General features: G+C 40.4%; 1 pseudogene; it reads right to left on the reverse strand.

Annotated features, from left to right (window-relative positions):
* Nucleotides 1-931, reverse strand: part of LOC138012762 (uncharacterized) — a 2,263-nt pseudogene extending 1,332 nt beyond the window's left edge.
* Between the last annotated feature and the right edge of the window lie 7,277 nt (nucleotides 932-8,208).

Here is an 8,208-nt window from a genome sequence, read left to right on the forward strand (position 1 = left end):
ACTCCAGGTCTTTAGGGTCTTGAGGCCACAACTGCTGGCAGAAGCGATTCCCAGTTCACTGTAGACTATCTAGACACAACAGGCTTAGGCAAGGAGCATCCGTTAACTCATTAAGAAGGATATCGTTTACCACCTCAGACGCTGGCTTGAATACATCATTTGACGCCTCCTGCTTCACAAGACATTTGATCCTCGTCGCCACCATAGCTCCTATTGGTGCTGGGTGATTATGGACTTTCTTCCCCATCTCAAAAGTACTGTCCGATCGTTGAATGACGGTGGGCATGCAACGGTTTCCCTAGAAAAAAAAATAGACAGGTTTAATAGCACTTATAAATATGAAACACACACGGAATGAAGCTATTTTAGAAACACTGGCAACAGTATACGGTAAATGATTGCGCCACGCATTGCTACACTAATTTTTTTTTTCGCTGGAAAGCTAAATTTCTCTTTGAATAAAGCTAAAAAAGAAAAAAAAAATTTTCTTTTTTTGTGGTTGTGGAAAGCTTGGATCAATCCCGACGTTTTCGACGTGTTTCAATGAATTGATTTAAATTGTGAAATTCTCAAGGTAATCACGTGAAAGGCTGGCAATTGATTAATTTGTTTCTTTATTTCTTACCAATGGTTGTACTGTGCATTGCCAGTCAGTAGCCGTAATTCGTTGTCTGTTCATATTAGAGCTGTATCCGTAGCTGTCGATAAGCTTTCGTTTTCCTTTATTAGTAGCACCTTCCACAATGCTGAATTTGAGAGAAGGGTTCAATGGTTCTGCTTCAGGACAAGATACTGGTTCGTAAATAGACAATTCTTCAATTGCTGGCAGTTTCGGAGAATGGAATGTGGACTCTTCAGATGATGCATTAACTGGAGGCTTGAATTCTTCTGATTCTAGGATGACCACTGAAGATTCTATACACAGGCCCATTATAGCGTTGACGTTGAAGTTTTCTCGATCTTCTCGGGTATTTTCAGACTCTGGAAATGAATCCACTGATGCACTGATGTTAAATTCTTCTCTGGTACTTTCAGCAATAGGACAGTCCAGACGGCAGGATGAGCAAAACCAAACAATATCAGCACAATATCAGTCTCTCTCAATATATTATAGTTCTATGTAATATATCACAAATGATTTTTAATTTTTTTCAGAGAAAGAGAGAGAGAGAGAGAGAGAGTTAGATCTGAGTGCGTATTTGCTACCTTGAATGCGTAATTGCTACCATAGAAAATACGCAATTTTCAGTCAGTGTGTATTTGCTACCATGAGTGCGTATTTGCTACCAAAGAAAATACGCAATTTTCAGTCACTGCGTATTTGCTACCGTAAGAAATACGCACTTTTCGGTCAGTGCGTATTTGCTACGCAAAGTGAGTATTTCCTACGGTAGCAATTACGCAGTTTTCAGACAGTGCATATTTGCTACCCAAAACAGAGTAGTTTTTCATTTTGGTCAATATTCTAATTGGAATTAGTATGATTAAGCCGTATTTTACAAGGTATAACATTTTTGTGCAAAAATGGGGTCTTTTTCTTCATCGCACAACGAGACAAACTTTAGGGAACTCGGGTCATGTGATGCTGTACGATGATTGCACAACTTTACCTCATTCATTCATAATACGTCTCTGGAAGGAGCACAACGTTTGGTGCTGTTTAAACAAGATCGGAGGAGTTTAGGGTGAGTTTTCCACTTTTCGAGAATAAATTTCCGGTGAAATATTTGTAATGTATTCTCTGAATATCATTATAATATCTCCGTCAAAAGTGCTTTTTTTGACTTAAAGGCTAGACAATATTCTTCGTCAAGATGTCTCCAAATCCATCTCAGCTTTTTTCATTTTCGATCTTCATCAACCTTTTGTGGTGTCTCATGTAAATATTTTTATTGCATACTTTGATCATCGTCGATTTAAAGACCTATTTTTCAAGTGTTGCAAGCTGCTAGATTTATCCCCAGAATTTATCAGGACAGGTTGAATTTAAAGAGCAAAATGTAAACAAATCTGCCGTTTATGCAACATTAAGTGCATAATCATAGATTGTTGTGAAGCCTAAAATCACAAGTTTTACTACTATATTATGATGAGTCCATATCGATAACTAGAACCTTTGTAAGGACGAAAATTGGAGTAAATGGGATGCCGGTAATTTCGCATTCTCCCTCAAACCGGAAAGCATGGTCGGTTAACTCGCATGTGACTAATTTTGTTGTAACCAGAAGTGCATCCAATTCATGCCCAAATGATCTGAAGAAGAAAACCAGATATACTTCAGCTGCATTATGACTGACCTACCGATAAGGGTTATTTTTAAGTTATAGTCCCTTTTTAAAGAACGTTTCAGAACACAAATAATTGTTTGAGGAAAAACAGTGATAAAAAGTAATTACATTTTTGAGCAACTGGGACGAATTCATTTATGGAGACTTGCAGGGCTCGACACTAACGGTAGCCAACTAGCCAAAGGCTAGTGAAATTTCAGTTTTGGCTAGTAGATTTTGAGCTTCCACTAGCCATTGGGGCCAGTAAGTGAAGCAGTGGAGTTCTAAACGAAAACAAAAATGAAAGTTATTTCTTATGGATACTGAGGCAAAAAGAGAGAATAGAAACTAACGACAGAAACTAGGGAATTTACTGCCTTAGAAAATGATAAGTTGAAAAAAAAAATTGAAGAGGAAACCAACAACTTGTAACAAGGGATGAAAAACATGATGACACCTGTGAAATTAACAACTCGCTTTCGCAGCAGCAATGATAACACTTGCAACCCTTCAATGGACAAGAAAAGACAACTATTTATTTATTTATAACTTTTTGCTCAACCAACAAAAAGTCGGTAATGAAAAAGCAATCTCTTAGAAATCAATGCAAAAATCTCTAAAGAATGCGTAATTTAATCATAAATATTTGTAACAGAATGCTTCACTTGTCAGCAGTTGTTCATCGATCGGTAAAGTCACTGCATATTACAGATTTAAATAGCCACACAATGTCATCGAAAATATCCCTACACCTTCCATACTAGACTTGACAAATCGTTGGCTACGACAGCCTTTTTCAAACTGTAATTGGAATGATTGAAGAACACTTTACAGAGAATTTTTTCTTTTTTCTTCCTGGACCCCCTTCGTACGGTCGATCAAACATCAATCTATGCAAAATACTATGCTGCGCTAAAGTGAAAACCGCTGACTTTAGAGCGAGTGCCCCGCTTATCCCCCGGTCTGGGAGGCAGAGACCGTGAGAAGTTTCACCGCCTCCAAGAAATCAACGTTTAATACCGCCTTGACCCATAGGAGAACTTGCGAGAGATTCATTCTTTTCTTACATAATATGGTGCTGAATTTTCTCAGTCCATTGTTTAATATCTGGTATTAATTTGCGTGTTTCACGAGCACATATTTTTTTTTCTGAAAGAAATCCTATCTGCACCGGCATCGCAGAGGTCATGGGTTCTAATCCCGTTGAAGTCACCTGAATTTTTTCAGGTGTATAAGCGACAATTGCTTAAATTGTCCACCAAGTGCGATGATCATTTCTTTAGTTAATGTCTCTTTTTCTTTAAAGGACGTTGTTAGAAACGGAAAGATCGAAAGCACGACTAGGCAAGAAGCTGCTTCCATAGAACACCCCCCCGTCATTCAGACGAGTAGGAAGACGCTGTTATCACAGCAGCCCAAGGAACCAACAGATATTTTTTCCTTGACAAGAATTCCTTCAGAGTCCTCCTGCCAGGAGATGAAAGAGCTTTGTCAAAAGGGAAACTACGTTGCTGTCGATTGTGATATAGGAGTGTTCACAATAGATGCCATCGACGTGCTGTTAAAAATACATAGCCTCAGAAACGTAAAGCATGCCGTGCTTAAAGAGCAACAGTGGCTGAGGAAAGAAATAATACTCCCGGATTCGGCATGCTCCCCTAACCACTATAGCGCGCTGTCCAGTAACTGATGTATCCTTGCATCTGACCTGGCCACTATAGCAGGAACAGGCTGGCTCAATTTTTGCGTAATAACGGGTATTGCGGAAATTCTGAATAAAGAAAGCGAAGAGACAGCAGCACTCATATTAAAACAACATGGTCTTGGTCGATGAGCAGGAGCTTCCCGAGTACATAAATTATAACATCAGAGATGGAGTGAAGTACGTTGTTCTCTTCGCAAATGTTGGAAAAAACAAACGAAACGAAGTTTTTATTAGCAAGCCGTGGCATCAAGGCAATCACTGGACGTTAATATCTGTTAACCTAACGGTCAACAAATGGCATTATATTGATACCTCTTGTTGGGGGATGCCCGAGAATTTAAAGAACGCAGTTGCCCCCTTTGTTACAGCCATCTACGAACCGGGGAATTTGGCATCCAAGCCTGTAAGCGGCATCATGCCAGCTCACATTGAAAGTTTTGGCCTAAGTCATTCCTGTTGTAACACTTGCCTAGAAAACATCCCAGTTCAAACCTGTGCTAATGTCTGTGGAGTCGCTGCTGCAGTACTTGCAGCAATCGCTTGTGTTGCCCCTTACCTATGGAGAAACGTATTCCTCAACCGGAATGCCGAAATTCCCACCAGCTTGGAATGGTTGCTGAAACCTACTGCTTACTCCAACTTTCTAAGATGCTCTATCATTTCTTGGCTTTTAACCGATTCAATTTATCTCTCTATTCTTGGAATAACGAGAGAGGAGGTTAAACCCCAACTGCGAGATCACAATTTCACTTTCCGTCGCTGATTCCTTGGCGAGGTGACCATTCCAGACGATGGTCATGCTGACAAAAACCAGGAAAATGTGAAGAACAACAACGGAGAGTCACCATCAGGGGATTCCTGTTCTAAGGATGACACCAGCAGAATTCAGAACCTTTCCGAAGGGTGGATAACATTGCAGTACGGCAAGAAAAGAAAGAAGGTGGATAACCAAAGAAAAACTAACAAGAATTCGACGCGGGAAGCTTCTTGTTCCCATGGTTCAATGCAAGAAAAACTTGGATGCACGATGGGTGTGTAGACTTTTACCAGCACAACACAGTAACAGTAGAACCCAGAGGGAACTCAAAGTCAAATCTAGAGGAAAACAACAGAATGCCACACTCCATGAGAAGCAAGAAACCTGGAGACGTTGCCAACCGCAAGAAGAAGTGTGATGACAACCGGATAAAAGTCCCACAGGGCAGGAAAGTGAAGAATGTAAATACCCAGAGAAGACAAGGACGTCTTTATAACAATATGACAACCATCAATGCTGCGCCAAGAAAACACGGTCAGAGCATCAGTGCCATGTACAAACATAATGGCTCCCTCTGGAGAAAAAATGATAGTTCATGGAATGATGATGTAAATGGTTTAAAAGAAGAAAATGTTGGATTTCAAATGGCAGCTGGTGAAGGTATGATTCATAAAAAAGATGACAGATTGTCAGATGATGTTGCCAATAGTTCAAAAGAAGAAAACATTGGTTGTGAAATGGAAGACGGTGAAGATATGTTCCATAAGCATTGTGAAGACAGAAAGCTAAAAAAAGAGAGTACGCAACCTTTGCATAAAGAGATCGATGAAATTTCCAAGCATTTGCAGACCGCTCCGTTGCAGAGAATGAAGTATCCAGTCTGGGAGAATAAAGGAAACACAGACGGCGTGCTAAAGGAAGAAGAGAAGAACCAAGCGGAAATCTCCGAAAATGATGAGGAAAGTATATGTACAGGAAATGCATTGGGTTATTCAAGTAAAAGAGCTGTTGATGGAATGCTGAATGTTGGAAACCAAAAGCAGTTACGAGAAACCATCGATGAAATGTCCATGATTGAAAACACCGTCGGTGATAAAAAATTCGAAGATGACAAGGAGAATTGCTGCCTTTTTTCGAAGAACGTTGTAATCCCAGGGGATGTGGAGGTTGCTCCCATTCAAGAGAGAAGACAGAAAGATGAAAAAAACTTTGACCACATTTACCTCGACAATGATTACAAGAGTGATGAGAGCGTTAATGATGGTTATGCCTCAGTGTTCCGGTGGGATGCCATTGGAGGAGGAAGAAGGTTATGGAGAAGGTGTCGAGAGAAATGTTGTGATGAAAAGTAATGTGTTCTTTATAGGGCAAAAATTCCATACCCTTGAAGAACTTGAAAAGGCCAAACGGGTGTATGAAGATAGTAACTTCTGTGAGTTGTGGAAAAGAGACGTCAGGACACTTACCGCTGCCTCGAAGCATATTCCAAAGAGGGTTTCTATTGCATACCCTAATCTCACGTACTATTCACTACATTTAAGCTGCAAATTTGGAGGAAGGAATGTGGAAACAAGAGTGAACAGGAAGCGAAAGACAAAATCATTTAACCAAGGCTGGCCTTTCGAAGTCCATATAACCCTCTCGGAAGATGGGAAATATCTGCAAGTGAATCGCATTTCAACAACACACAACCATGCTCTCCAAAAACAAATTTATGAGCGCCTTCCTCGACAACGAGCTGCACGAAGTAAGGAGGTTACAAATGACATCGTGGATGCCATCAACCTTCAGGCGAATCCCAAACTTCTTCAACAGAAGATTGAGACTGCTACTGGAAAAAAGGTTACATTAAAGGACATCTCAAATATAAAACAAAATTCAAAGAAAAATATTCGGAAGAATGATCTTGAAGATGTCATAGGCTATTTGAAGAAACAACCAGGTTGTTGCACAGACGTTGTTGTTGACGAGGAGAATAATTTCAAAGGACTATTCTACCAAGACGCTCACATGCAAAACATCTATACCCATTTCCCAGAAATTCTCCTAGTAGATGCGACGTTTAAACTGTTAGATCTTTGAATGCCTGTTTATTTTCTTATGGGCATTGATGGTGATGGATTTAGCGAGGTTGTGGCCATGTTCATTGTAGCGGAAGAGACAAAAGAGGTGATACAGGCAACGGTGGACTTATTCAAAAAGCATAATCCTTCTTGGAATGAAACAAAAGTTGTAATGTCAGACAAGGATTTCACAGAACGAGACGTGTTTAAAGCCTGCTTTTCTGCCGCGAGTTTAAGTATCTGCGTTTATCACACCTTAAGATCCTTCAGATGAGAAATAACATGCGAGAAGATGGGCATTACATCTGCGGAGAGACTACGAGTACTCGAAATTCTGTCCTCCTTGGCACATTGTAAGAGTGAAGGCGAATACGAAAAACATCTTGATGAACCAAAACAAACGAATTTCAGAAGTGTCATCGATTATTTCATGGAGAATTGGCATCCCATACAAGAGCAATGGGTAGCTTGCTTCAAAGACAAACATTTCAATTTAGGTGAAACCACCAACAACAGACTGGAATCCACCTTCAGCAAGTTCAAAAGTGTTTGTTCGAGGTACGCAAGTTTGCTGCAGTTTTGCACAGAATTCATGTCATTGCTACAATGCTTACGAGAGGAACGAAACCATCATTACGTGATGACAATCGCGCGAAGACAGACTGAATTTGAACATCTTTGCAAAGATCTCCAGGAATATTCAAAAACTCTTACACCGTATGCATTTAATTTCGTTCGTGGACAGTATGGATCTGTGGCTAAAGTCGAGGTTTTGTCACAAAAGAGTAGCAGTGAGTTCATTCTTTGTGAGTCACGAAAAAAGAATCAGGAACCACTTCTTGCTTCAACCAGTCATTGCCAGTGCTCCTTCTTTACGCGCATGTCCCTTCCCTGCAAACACATTTTCAAAGTTCACGAGCTTGTCACTCTTCCAGCTTTTGATGAAACCTTAGTGCATAAGCGTTGGACAATGAATTTCTATTTAACAACAAACTGTCTCAGCCCGGCACTCCCTGTTCTCCACGACGACGATCTGGAACATTGTGTTGAGCATGTCCCGGTCATTGAAGAAAAAAGAACCACTCTTACACAGTCCCAAAAACTCAAAAAAGGATTAAAAAAAGCACAAGTTCTTGCCTCACTTGTCAGTGAAGGTGGTATGTCTACGTTCAAAACATGACATGAAGTTTTGGAGTCTTTGGCTAGGAGCTGGAAACTTGGCTGCGACGTAACTATCCAGGAAGTGGGACACACACAAACAGAAGCCGACCAGGAAACAGAGGACCCTAGTGAAACTCGCCATGAAAATTACATCTCGGTAGAACAGGTAGAGGAAGACAAGCCGACAGGAAACGCCGATAAAAGAGAGCTGGGAGCAGACGATGAACTGGTGAATGAAGTCAGTATTCAGAATGG

This window comes from Montipora foliosa, chromosome 1, assembly GCF_036669935.1.
Source record: "Montipora foliosa isolate CH-2021 chromosome 1, ASM3666993v2, whole genome shotgun sequence".
Classification (NCBI taxonomy): Eukaryota; Metazoa; Cnidaria; class Anthozoa; order Scleractinia; family Acroporidae; genus Montipora; species Montipora foliosa.